The 14,710-nt window shown below is 36.6% G+C and overlaps 1 long non-coding RNA gene across 1 annotated transcript; it reads left to right on the forward strand.

Moving 5' to 3' along the window:
- Positions 1-555: 555 nt before the first annotated feature.
- LOC113303140 lies at positions 556-903 on the forward strand. Its single transcript, XR_003337319.1, has 3 exons — positions 556-604; positions 717-753; positions 862-903. It is a non-coding gene; the product is annotated as an uncharacterized LOC113303140 (long non-coding RNA).
- The last annotated feature ends 13,807 nt before the right edge of the window (positions 904-14,710 follow it).

Genomic DNA, 14,710 nt, shown 5'->3' on the forward strand with positions numbered 1-14,710 from the left:
TAAAAAATCGGGAAAATTCTGAGAGCCTAGCTAAGCGTCTCACAATAACAAAATATATTTACTATTTTACCCCTCCTGGAGCTCCGATTCAGAGACGCCTAGCCGGGAGCTGCAGTTCTGATAGTTTCCCTGAGTGGGAAACTTGGCGCCATTTCCCACGGTCAAGATCTTTCTGACCTATGAACGTCTGGATGTCAACTTCGTTTTTATCGATCCTATATAAATCCCCTCGCATTTCTCTCTCTCTTTACTTCTCCTTCCCTAGCTTAGCCGCAGCCGAAACACTCACCTCCCTGAAACCTCTCACCATGAATCAGAACTCAACCATTAAATTTATCTAAATACCTAATAGAAACTCGATTAACTTTCTACATATGTGAATTAACCTTCTACGTCTATGAATTTAGTGCTTATATGGTTTGATTTTCTAAACAAAATCGGATACAGTAATTAGGGTTTGAATTTGAGTTTTGAAAATTTTGTTTTCTCTTAATTTGTTTTGATATTTGTTTGATTATATTCATTGGGTTCTAATTATTTATCGTTTTTTGTTGATTTCAGTGTGATCTCTCAGTTAGGGTTTGAGTTTGTTCATCAGGTACAGGTAGGTTTCAATTTGGGTTTTAATTTTTTTAATTTCTTTTAACTGGAGTAGCTTTTTGCTTGATTATCTTCAGTGGGTTCTAACTATTTATCGTTATTTTTGTTGATTTTAGTCCGATCTCTCAGTTAGGGTTTGAGTTAGTTCATCAGGTAGGTTTCAATTTGGGTTTTAATTTTTTAATTTCTTTTAACTGGAGTAGCCTTGGTTGATCATCTTCAGTGGGTTATAACTATTTGTAGTTCTTTTGTTGATTTCAGTTTGATCTTCAACAGCTTAAGTTGCAGGAAGATCTTCACAGGTATAATGATTTTGGTCTCGAATCTGTTTTATTTTTTACAAGGATAAACTATGAATCACCCCATCTATCTAAAGACTGCCTAAAATGGTTTTGGATGAGGAACAACCACCAACCAGTAATGGATACCTACAGAAAAAATTGATTTAATCAATTTTAAGAAGAGAAATAGGCATTAACGCGGGTTGTTAACCTCTGACTTTGTCCTCATTCCCATTAGCCGTCACAATTGCATGAAATGGTGCTTGTCCAACCGGAAGTGTATCAAGAACTGATGTATACTTGGCAACACATGTTTACCAAGAAATCCTTCAAGAAGCACTTGAGTTGATGGACCCAAATTGTTATGAAATAAAATGCATATAATATGTTGTACGTCCTGTCATTTTTGTTTGTTGGTTTTTGATTGACTTGCATATATTTATCTGTTGGTTTCTTTTGAAATTTGTTTTCTACTTACATATGATCTGATTAATTTGCAGGCGAAGATAAGTTGAAAAAAACTGAGCAGTATAGAGAGGAAACCAATTTGGACAAAGATGCAGTCGCCGCGGTGGGTGCATATGATTTCATATTGCAGAAAAGAAACTTGTCAGTTACTAGCTAGCTAAATGATTTTGTTTACTTCTTTGTAGGTGCTTGGAACTGATAATAGGGACTTTGTTCGAGGAATGGGAGGTGGGATTTCAAAAACTGAACTGCTTGCTTCTGCAGTTCCTAGGGAGCAGTTACGTCAACAGGTGTTGAAGATTATAGCTGTGGAGGATCGTGTACGTACTCTTGAGGTCACCGTTGAGACATTGATGGCTGGTTTAAACTGAAATCCTAGCACAAGCAATGCTAATGCTCAGGTAACATTTATAACTAGTTATGGATCAATTGCATGATTTGTTTATCTTATTATGTGCACAAGTATTTCTCAACTTCGTTATCATTCCAGGTAAAATTTTCAGGACTTTTGTTTATGGATGGTGTGAGTGAAAAGCAAATAATCTTGGATGTTAGAATAGTTGTATTACAATTTGATTCAAATAATCTTCATATATATTTAGGTTTAGACTTACTATGTGGAAATCAACTGTTTAGGTAAGATGTGAAATCAGAAATCGTTGAATATGAATTTTGATTACGTTGCTTGATTCACTACTGATTCATTTTTTCCAAATCAAGAGTCATCTTCTGGCACAAGAATCATAGATACAAGATGTGTAAAGAGACCTGTAGACATGAAATGCTTGCTGTTGTGACTTGACTTTTCTGGGATTGTTGTGGACTACAAATGACTACAAATTAGTGTTTTTTTTCTTGTTTTAAGTAAAGTAAAGCTCTTAATTTTATTTCTGATCTAAATTGTTCTTAATTTTAAGGTTATTGAGTTTTTAACCTTCGATTCTGCATGACCTTTCTTAGGAGCAGCTGAACAATTTATTATGTTTGCATTGATTTTCTTATGTGCACCAGTATTTCTTACTGCTATATATTGGATGTGATCTCCAGGGAATGAATGGTGGTGGTGGTAGCAACTGATCCTAAGGAAGTTAAGCTTGGTGATAACTTATAGGTAACACTTTATCGTGCATGTCTTCAATTACATTTAAGCCAACACATCTTAAAGGCATATTATAATCAAAACCTTGACAATTAGGTACTTATTTGCGTCAGATAGCATGCTGAATCTTATATATATTCCACTATATCTAACATGTTGGTTGTTGATGATTTCTAATTTCTTACGCATAATCTTGGATATCGTTAATGAACGGTCTGATGCATTCTGATTTTTAATTTCTTATGATTTATTGTTTAGCCTGTGCAAGTATCTTCTTCTTCCCCTGTATCTGCCTTCGATTTCCCTAAAACTTATGTTTTGTTGCAATCTTCTTCCATCGTAGTTATAGTCATCTTCCCCCCAGCTAATATTCTTAGTTGTTAAGTTACATATGTGATGTGCCCTTCTAGAGTACCTACAACTAAGGATTGATTTGTCAAATTTACCTCACACATGACCTAGATTAGTTTACGGCTATGGTTGATCACAGAGAATTTGTATGTATGCAAATGATGCAAGAAACATGTTTTTAGCACTCTTAATGATGAGGTTATTGAATCTGGTGGTACGTAGTAGTTCAGGGAAAATGAGATTGTTGGTGATGATTGAAATGAGATTGCAGCTATGGGTGGATTGGAATGTAAGTTGAGTTTATGATTGTATATTACAATGAGTTTTGGTTGGATTGTATAAGTTGTTCAAATAATGTGAATTATAGTTGTGGTCTTGATTAGTCTGGTAGAATGGAAATGTTATGGTTTGATCCATGCAATTAATGAGCCAATAACTGTTATCTACATGACCTATATGTAAAATTACTTCACACATGTGCTTCAAGATACTACCCATTGCTAGAATGTCTATCGAATTACCTCACACTATTGTACATGACCTATATCTAGTAATTTATTTTGTTCTACCGTTTATTATGAACTGAACGGAGTTATTGTATTGTTGTTGATTTGCTTTGCAGGAAGTCGCATGTGAACCAAGGACACAACACATTGATGCTCTGCTTGATATCGTTTGTGAAGTATTATCATAGGAGGAGCTGAAATATCTTTTTTTTTTATCAGTTGTCTATTAGTTTAGCATATTGTTGTCAGAACTTAGCAATCTTGGACATGTATTCTCTGAACTCAGTATTTCATTTTTTTTTTGTAGTTTTACACCCAATGGAATGATTGTTAAAATTCTCAGTTAAATTTGAAGTTGCACTTGAATTTCAGTTATGAGTTGTATTTGAATTTCAGTTAAATTTGAGGTTGCATTTGAATTTCAGTTTGACTGTAGGTTGACTTGACTTTACTGTTTGACTTAAATACCAGCAAGATTAATTCAGATTCAGACATTTCAGCTGATCTGAATTTGTATATTTTTATATTATAATTAAAATCTACGACCAGTATAGCGGGTCATCATCTAGTTACTGTAAGAAACGATCTCTGTTCAGAGACCCACGCAATAAGGGTCGTGCAATTAAAAAACGCTTTATAAACGACCCATTCAGAGAACCCTAGAACATGTCGTTTAACTCGTATATATGACGTGTCCTGGCGGTCGCGGAATGTCTGTTTTCCACTAGTGTTTAGTGATGATAATCAAGTTTAATGTTAATGATTAATTTCACTAATATTAACTCAAAATAAAAAAAAAATCATATTTTAGAGTTTAAAAAAAAGTTTGGAGATGGTAGAGAAGTTTTAACCCAAAGTGAAGGTCAATCTCAATCAATTGAAGAAATTAACCAACAAAGTGAAAACCCAATGCCTGAAAATGACCAGGTATACTTCTAAATTAGTCTCCACTAGCTTTTTGTTGCTCAAATACGTAAAAAAATTCAGTTTCTTACATTTTCAGAGCTAATTACGGTTGGCATTTTGCTCGTAACCAACCGTAATTCATAGTTACGGTTCGTAAAAGATGAACTACCAACCGTAACTGGTTAAATTTGGGGAAGGTCCAATTGTAAAACCAGTTACGGTTGGTAACTAAATTCTCGATACCAACTGTAACTTAGTTATGGTTGGTAACCAAATGCTATATACCAACCGTAACTGGGTTACGGTTGGTAACCAAATGCTCGATACCAACCATAACTGAGTTACGGTTGGTAAACTAAAATGGTAACCAACCGTAACTGAATAAAATTCTCAGATACAAGAACATACGGTTGGTAGTTGAACTATTACCAACCGTAACAACATCAAAATCTCCAGTTACGGTTAGTAATAGAGTTAAAATCAACCGTAACTCGCATAAACCCAGAAACTTTAATTTCAATTTTCATCTAAAACCCTAATTTTTGATAGAAATTAAACTTAAATCGAACAAGATAAAATAAATCTTAATTGGATTTTTCAAAACATCCTTCGTCGATTAATCGAAGACGATTAAATTTTGAGTTTTAATGGAGGTTACGGTTGATGGGAGGAAGAGAAGAGAAGAAGAAAGAAAACAAATTTTCAATCTAGTTTTGATTTAGGTTAAAAAATGGGGAGGGTATCCTAGTCAATTTACATCCCCTTTAGGACATCCTCTAACCATCTAAAGAGACATTACTATCACACTGCCGCCCCTCTAATAAAACATGCCGCCCCTATAATAAGCTTGTTTAATAACTTGCACTATATTTTTCATACGCGCCTAAGTCGCCCAATTGGCTTCACATGCAACCTAACAGGAATATTCGCTACAATTTCCTCCGGAAAGTCTACTACCATCACTAAAAATTAACATTTTGACTGAATCCTGAAAAATAGCAAACAAGAAATAAACTTTATAGGCAGAGAACTTAAAAATGAAAAGTAAAAAGGAAAATCAACTGTCCTTTCTCTTTTGAACCCCGCCTGCTTCTCCGGCAACAGTAATTCTAAACCAACTGAGGCAAGAGTGGGTTCCGAATCTACCGATGGAAGACCCTATCCTTGAAAGAAAAAGAAAAAGAAAATGAAAAGTGGCTCCATAAACGCTGTGGACGTTGTGTATATTATATATTTTTCGCCCAACATTTCCAGGTCATGGTTAAGATTTTCTAGGCTATCTTATTTTCTAATTGGTGCAGAGGTACACTGTGATACATAGTTCACTTATGTAATGACATATGTGGGAGTACAATTTAATTTTATGTAATCTTATATTTATCGTTTCCAAGAAAAAGTAAAATTTAGCAACAAAAATATATTAAAATTAAGCGAGAACTCAACTGTTTTATAAAGTACTTCCTCTAAAGCTGGCAAACGGGCGGACCGGGGCCGGCTTGTTAAGGGTTACACGGATTCGGATTAACACGGGTCAAAGCTTGCGGGCTGTTATATTTCACGGGTGGTCATTTCTTCAACCCGTGCCCGTAACGGATAAAGCTTGCAGACTCACAGGTTACCCGGCTTGTTTAATTGATGTTAAAATTAAAAATTAATTTAGCTAATTTCCGGTCCTGTTTAAGCTTTGGTTATCTTCAATCTCTATCAACACAAAAATCAAATAAAGATCCATTCAATTTTTACACAAAAACAAACACAAATCCATTCAACACAAAAATCAAAACCCATCTTCAATCTCTAATTCCCTATTCAATTTCTGAAACTTCATTTTCTTCTTGGATGATTCAAAGTCACAGAGCTTCAAACCACCACCGGGTTTCCACCAACAGTTACAAACCCATGTCTCCATTATTAACAGCTCAGATTGCTTACCTTAATAATTTTAGGTTCATCAACAGAAGTATAAGTCTTCTGTCTTCCTCCTGATCTTTAAATCGAAGCTACAAAATTTATCACATAAACGCATATGTTAAAAAAAAAAACTAAAATCACACACAAATTTCAGTTAACTACATCAACAGCAACAACAGCTACACTTCAGGAAGCAACAATCAGTCATAACATAGCCCATTATTTATCTCCCACTCTCTTAGCAGTTACCACCAACAACACCCATCAACACAAATTTCATCTCTATATCCATGTTTATCACAAATTCATCTCTCTCCCCCCCGTGAATTTCACCATCGACCCATTCAATTTCAGAGCACCAATTTTAACAACCACATATTTTTGTTCCTCTCGGTTTAAGTTCAGTTCAAATTGTCGATTGACCCAAATCGGCATCTCCGTCTCAACCTTAAAGATTACCCAAATATTTCATCTCCGTCTAATTATCTCTTCATTCTCGTTTGTCACAGCAGCAGCGACAATTCGTTCCTCCTAAATCTAAACCCTAGCTTCTTCTCAAACTTCTCTGATTTCCCAGATTCACCTTCAATTCCATCTTTCTCTTCTCAAATCAACAGTAATCACCACCTATTTCTATCTCCATCTTTAAATCCGTGTTAATTCTTTTCATCAATTGATAAGATGATTAAGAACTTTTTCGTTTCAATTAAAATTAAGAAGAAAATGAAGAGGAGCCTATTGCTTTTTCCGTCGGGGAAGAGCGAAGAAGAGAAGAAGAAGAAGAAGAAGAAAAGGCCGCTTTCATTAGGGTTTTTCGATTATATATCAGAGGGGACGCACATTATATTAAGGGGAGTGGGACACGCAACATAATGTACTGTGAGGGAATGACATTACGGGTTAACGGGTGAGCTTGCGGTTTTCACGGGTCGGTCCGGGTTAACCCGTTTTCCAACAAGCCAACATTTTTCCAACCCTAACCCGGCTTGTTTATAACCCATCCAAGTCGGGTTAGGGTTTTCACGGGCCGGGTACGGGTTTATCCGCGGGTTTCGGCTTGTTTGCCAGCTCTAACTCCCTCCATCTTAGTAAAAGTGAAAATACCCCTTTCCATGTAAGGAGACATTATTAAGCAAGTTTTTAGAATTTTTGAATGCTTCTAAATCCATTGTATTAGTTCCACTTTCTTTTTTATCCACTGCGGCACGTTGATAGGAAAGGAACACCGAACCTAAGAAATGTTCACTTGGGATTAAGTTCGAGAAGAAGGCCCATATTGTGGCAATTCCACACAGAAGGTAATGGGTTGGGTCTTTCAGAAACTTTTTTTTTTCCAAATGGGTGAAGGCAGAAGCCGAAGAACATATAGACTTGATGCAGGGCATACTGCAATTCCAGAAGATTCCGCTTAGAGGTTTGGCTTCCATGGTTTCCTAGTTTCAGTCTTTCTTATTTTTAGGATTCTTTTAGATTTCCTTTTAGTTTTCTGTTTCCTAGTTTAGTTATTCTTCAAGCCTATATAAAGGCTAGATTAAGTCTTGTAAGAGCTATCTATTACTCAATCAAATTATTAAACACAAAACTTATCTTTCTCTTCTTGCTTGAATTCTCTTCTGTTCTTGCTTATAGCAATCTAGTATTGTTTTCTTTTACCTTGTTCCACATTAGTTGGTATCACCCGCTTAGTTTTAGGTTTTTCATCCTATCACTTGATCCTTTACTTCGCTTCCGCAACACCTTTTCTTTCCTTTTTAGTACACAAAAAAAAAAAAAAAATGACTGCTCAACCAGTTACTCTAGCAGCAATCGAAGCTCTCATCAAATCTCATACCGAGATTTTGGCAAAAAACATTACTGAAACTCTTGAGAAGTCCATGGAGGAAAAATTAGGGTTAAGAGATAACAAGCTTGAAGCAATGCAGAATCATCTTTTCAAGGTTGCAAAACACATAAATATAGATTTGGATATGCCTGAGCTTGTAGACTTAGAAGACAAAACTAAAAACGATACACTTCAATTTTTACAGAATGATGAAGTACCTAAAGATATATTGCGTACTTTAAACATTAAGAAACCGTATGAAGGGTTCATAGGTCATTCAAAGAAGAAGCTAGTTTCTCCTACACTCGACAGTGATGATGAAGATGAACGTGAGAACGATCTAGAGAAGAATTGGATTGAAGAACGACGTTTAAAAACTGGTCACAACCCTTACAGTTCTTTACCCGAATATAAGCTAAAAGCTGATATTCCCAACTTCTCTGGAAATTTTCGTATTGAAGAACTAACTGATTGGTTCTTTGACGTAGAAGCTTTTTTTGAATTTATGGAAGTCCCTGAAGATTCTAAGGTCAAACTTGTGACTTACAAGCTCAAAGGAGGAGCTGCATCCTGGTGGGATAAGATCTGTGATGATCGTAGAAACGCTAACAAACCGAAAATACGTACTTGGACACGTATGAAAACTTTGATCAGGGATAAGTTCTTACCTAGAGACTTTATGCAGCAACTTTTCATCAAATTGCAGAACATTCAGCAGGGGGCACGCACTGTTGAAGAATATGTGTCCGATTTTTATAATTTGGTGGCACGAAATCAACTCAAAGAATCTGAGGAACAGTTAGTTGCAAGATTCATTGAGGGGCTGAATAGATTAATACAAAATGGTATGACTCTTTCAGTTTTTACTATGGTCGAAGCGGTGCAGCAAGCTATTAAGATAGAAAATCGCCTTCTTCGTTCTTCTAGGACTTATCCTTCCAGACAAGGGCGTTATCAAATAATTCCAGGGGTACCAATTCATCTAAAAAATTTTCTCCAGATACTGTTTTGACTATTCCCAGGCCTCCTTATGATGATGTTATCCATTCACATCGACAACCTAGCCATATTGTGCCTTATACTCCACCTCTGGCTACACCTATCTTAGCCAATCCAGTTGATCTTCAGCCGGGTCAGCAGTCTCACTCTCTACAACCAACTCCTCCTACTACAGGGAATCGGTTTCATAACAGGCAACAACAATTTCCACCACAACAGATAACTACTAATACTTATGCAAAATTTCGTGGAGATAAGTGCAATAAATGCCATCAATCGGGGCACACGTCTAGTGATTGTCGGAAATTCAATGCTTTGATTGGTGAACCTCAGTTCATTAATGAAGTCACTGGTGCGCTTAATGAGTTCGAAGATGAAGACTCACCTGGTGATGACGATGAGTTTGTTGGGATGATTCGTCCATTATTTCTTACTCAACAACGCAAGTCTCAGAGACACAGTATCTTTAAATCCAGATGTTATATTGGGGGTAAAATCTGCAAGATGATAACTGATAGTGGAAGTATGGATAATTATATTGCTGATCACGTAGTTAAGAAGCTTGAACTACCAGTAACTTATCATCCAGAACCTTACACTATAGGATGGGTTAATGCCTCTAGAACACAGAATATTACTCTTCAGTGTTATGTATCATTCTCTTTTGAGGGTTATGAAGACACAGTTCTATGTGATGTCATTAATATGACGGCAACCCATCTTCTTCTTGGCAGACCTTGGCAATACGATCTTCACGCGGTTCACAATGGATTCGAGAATACTTACACTTTTGTTCATAATGGGAAAACCAAGGTTCTTCGTCCATCCAATTCCACTTCAAACTCTTGTGCGCAGACTGATGCTGTCGTAGCCACTGTTATTCGTTCTTTGCACCCACAACATCCTTTACATTCCCATGAAGATTCTAAGCCTATGATTGAGTTTCCTGCAAAGGTGAAGCCCTTATTATTTCAATATAATGTTTTATTTCCAGATGAACTACCAACTACATTACCTCATTTATGGAATATTCAACACTGCATTGATTTTATTCCTGGAGCCTCTTTACCAAACCAAGCACACTATCGCTTGAGTCCTCTGAGCATGAGATATTACAGGGACAGGTAAATGATTTGCTTACAAAGGGTTTGATACGACCTAGCAACAGTACTTGTGCCAGTCCTGCCTTCTTGGTTAGTAAAAAAGACAATGGATGGAGGATGTGTATCGATTGCAGAGCATTAAATCGCATCACCATTCCTTATAGATTTCCGATCCCGCGTATTGATGATATGATTGATTTACTGTCGGGCTCTATTATTTTTACTAAGTTGGATTTACGCAGTGGTTACCACCAAATACGCATTCGAGGTGGAGATGAGTGGAAAACATCATTCCAGACACGTGAAGGTTTATATGAATGGCTGGTCATGCCATTTGGGTTATCTAATGCACCTAGTACTTTTATGCGACTAATGAATCAGGTTCTCCAACCCTTTCTCAGTAAATTTTTTATTGTCTATTTTGATGACATACTAATTTTTAGTCGCAGTGAGCCAGAAAACCTCCAACATCTTTCACAAGTGTTTCAAGTTCTTGCTGACAACTCTTTATATGTTAATTTGAAGAAGTGTACCTTCATGGCTTCTTCAGTAACATTTTTGGGATATGTGATTTATACTGATGGTATTCATGTCGATCCTTCTAAAGTTCAAGCAATTGAAGATTAGCCAGTTCCTACTTCTATTCGTGATGTTCGTAGTTTTCATGGTTTGGCTTCTTTCTATCGAAGATTTGTGAAGAACTTTAGCTCTATTTCTGCACCTTTGACTGACTGTCTCAAGAAGGAGAAGTTTGAGTGGACGGAAGCAATGGATAAAAGATTTATTCTTCTTAAAGAAAATCTTTGTACGGCACCAATTCTTGCACTTCCGAATTTCAACAATCCTTTTGAAATAGATTGTGATGCATCTGTTGTTGGTATTGGTGCAGTATTATCACAGGAGGGTCATCCAATTGCATATTACAGTGAGAAGAATTCAGATGCACAAAAGAAATGGTCTACATATGAATTAGAGTTATTGGCTCTTGTTCAATCTCTTAAGCAGTGGCATACTTATCTTATACATAGGGAATTTGTTGTCAACACTGACAACCATGCTTTGAAGTTTTTGAATACTTCTACTAAAGTTAACAGAATGCATGATCGATGGCTTTCCACAATCAACAAATACACTTTCTCCGTGAGACATAAAAGTGGCAAATTGAATCAAGTTGTTGATGCCTTAAGTAGAAGAAGTCATCTATTAACAACAATTCGTAATGAGAGTTATGCATTTGACTATATCAAAGACATTTATCCAGAAGATGAAGATTTTGGCAAACTATGGGATCAATGTAGTTCTCAAACTCATGAGGTTGATGATTTTCTTATACAAGAAGGTTTTCTTTTTAAAGGGAATCAATTATGTATTCCTCAAGGGTCTTTATGTTTACATATTATGCGAGAATTACATGGCAGTGGTCTTGGTGGTCATTTTGGGAGAGGTAAAACCATTGCCCTGATTGAAGAAAGATATTTCTGGCCATCTTTGAAACGTGATGTACAAAAGTTCGTACAAAAATGCATGGTCTGTCAGAGAGCAAAGGGTACAATTCAAAATACCGGGTTGTATACTCCTTTACCAGTTCCTGATGCACCTTGGGTTGATATAAGTATGGATTTTATACTTGGTTTACCTCGTACTGCTAGAGGTAATGATTCTGTTATGGTCGTAGTTGATCGTTACTCTAAAATGGCTCACTTCGTAGCTTGTAAGAAATCAACTGACGCTTCTAATGTTGCTTCTTTGTTCTTTAAAGAAGTAGTAAGATTGCATGGGGTTCCAAAGTCTATCACTTCTGACAGAGATACAAATTTTTTGAGTTATTTCTGGAAAAGTTTATGGATGCGCTTAGGCACAGTTTTACAATTCAGCACAACTTCACATCCGCAAACTGATGGACAGACTGAGGTTGTTAATAGATCACTTGGGAATTTGATTAGAGCTAAGTGCCTGGATAATAGTAAGCAGTGGGATGTGTTATTGCCACATATGGAATTCGCTTTCAACACTTCTGTGAATCGTTCTACTTAGAAAACTCCATTTGAGATTGTGTACTCTAAAGTACCTAATCATACTCTTGATTTGGTAGCCTTACCCACCACACAGAGTACAAACACTGCAGCCGACTCTTTTGTAGACAAAGAAACTGAATTATATAATGAAGTAAAATCTAAACTGGAGAAGTCCAATTCTAAATATAAAGAGGATGCTGATAAACACAAGAGGTTTAAAACCTTCAAGGAAGGGGAGCTCGTGATGATACATCTAAGAAAAGAGAGATTTCCAGTGGGTACTTATAACAAAACCAATATGAAGAAATATGGTCCTTTCAAGGTTTTAAAGAAGATAAATGATAATGCTTATGTTATTGATCTACCAAATGATTGGAATATCTCCAACACATTTAATGTTCAAGAAATTTTTACGTTTCATGGTGACAATGAACTTCTGGTTTGTTTGGACAACTCGAGGACGAGCTTTATTCTAGAAGGGGGGACTGATGCAGGGCATACTACAATTCCAGAAGATTCCGCTTAGAGGTTTGGCTTCCATGGTTTCCTAGTTTCAGTCTTTCTTATTTTTAGGATTCTTTTAGATTTCCTTTTAGTTTTCTGTTTCCCAGTTTAGTTATTCTTCAAGCCTATATAAAGGCTAGATTAAGTCTTGTAAGAGCTATCTATTACTCAATCAAATTATTAAACACAAAACTTATCTTTCTCTTCTTGCTTGAATTCTCTTCTCTTCTTGCTTATAGAAATCTAGTATTTCTTTCTTTTACCTTGTTCCACATTAAGACTAGTGCACCTGAACACTAATTATTGGGACAACCACTGCATATCGTGTGTCCACAAAAGCAGCGAAGCAGGCACGCATCCCTACATCATAAAACTACCATATTAGTACGGCTCATCTTTATGCCAGTATAACAATTTGCATGATATGTTGTACTCAATGTAGTCAATATCGGATTTTGGTGAATATCGGTCGAGTACCGAGACACGATATTTCTGTGAATACTGGTGAAATATAGTCTAATATCGACGAACTATCGGCCAATACCGGCAATATTGGCATCTCAGTGAAACACCGAAACCGATATTATCGGCGGTATCTCGGCCGAGATTAACTACATTGGTTGTACTCATAAATTTCATTTAACGAACCTCCAACTGATTTTCCTATCCTACTAGGATAAATATCTTCTCTTTGGGAAGGGGTGAAAGATAATCTACCAGTTTATTAAATCCCATACCTACGATGACAGTTCAGTACCATAGAAATTTCGAAACCATCGATACACGTAACAGAGTGTATCATTTAGAACAATTTCTCACCACCATTGTAACAGAAGAGTAAAGAATCAAACTCAACTTTACAGCTTAGATAGACACACATACTTATAGTGTGATTAAGCCGACATGACTGTTACAAATACACGTACAGAATGTTCGTGTGATCAAAGCACATGGGCAGAACGTGAGATATTAGAGGGAAAGCAATTTGAATTTTCTTAACCTGCACCACTACACTGCTTATCTGACACTGCACTATTATCCCCCTGCAAGCTAAACGGTGCATCTGCAACTTGTAGCTTTGAACGTAGTAAGGAGAAGCACATTGCAGAGAGTCCCTTTGTGAAAATGTCTGCAAGTTGATCTATAGTGGACACATAGAAAACATCCAATTCCTTTGACTGCACTAATTCCCTAATGAAATGATAATCCAAATGGACATGTTTCATCTTCGAATGTAAAACTGGATTTGACGCCAGGGCCAGAGAACTGATATTATCACAACCCAGTTTAGGTATTGCAGAAAGTGGAAAATGGAGATCATGTAAAATGTAGCAGATCCAAACCATCTCAGCAGCACTGTGTGCTAAGGTTCTGTATTCGGCCCCAGTACTTGATCTAGCAATAGTAGTCTGCTTCTTAGAAGACCAAGAGATGATGTCAGGACCAAGAAAAATACAGTAACCTCCTGTAGAACGCCTATCATCAAAATTCCCTGCCAATCTGCCTCAGAGAAGCCTAACAGAAATGAAGCTCCTTTTGTAAAGGTAATACCATAGTCAAGTGTACCTTTAACATAGCGCAGAATTCTCTTGGCTGCAGTATAGTGTGTAGTTGTTAGATGTTGCATGTGTTGGCATACTAGATTCACTGAAAAAAGCAATTTCAGGCCGGGTCCAGGTGAGATAGTGAAGAGCACCAACTAGAGATCTATACTCAGTTGGATTGTCTAGCAAAGGCCTATCATCCTTTGAGAGTTTTGTAGAAGCAATAATTGGTGTTGAACAAGACTTAGCTCCTTCCACATGAAATCTGTTTAACAGATCAACTGCATATTTGGTTTGACAGAGAAACAAAGAGTTTGAATCTATTTTCACCTCAAGACCTAAATAATAATCCACAAACCCCAAGTTTTTGATTGGAAATTGCAGTTGTAGATGAGAAATCACATATTGTAGGAATGTAGAGGAAGAGCCACTGAGCAAAATATCATCAGCATAATCCAAAGCAACTGTAAGCTAATTGCCATCCTTGTGAACAAACAGAGAAGAGTCTGCCACTGAGTAAAACAAAGTTGAGAGATAATAAGGCTGCACTGAGTTTGTCATACCAAGCTATGAGAGCTTGCTTCAATCCATAGATAGCTTT

The sequence above is a fragment of the Papaver somniferum genome, chromosome 8 (genome assembly GCF_003573695.1).
Source record: "Papaver somniferum cultivar HN1 chromosome 8, ASM357369v1, whole genome shotgun sequence".
NCBI classification, from domain to species: domain Eukaryota; kingdom Viridiplantae; phylum Streptophyta; class Magnoliopsida; order Ranunculales; family Papaveraceae; genus Papaver; species Papaver somniferum.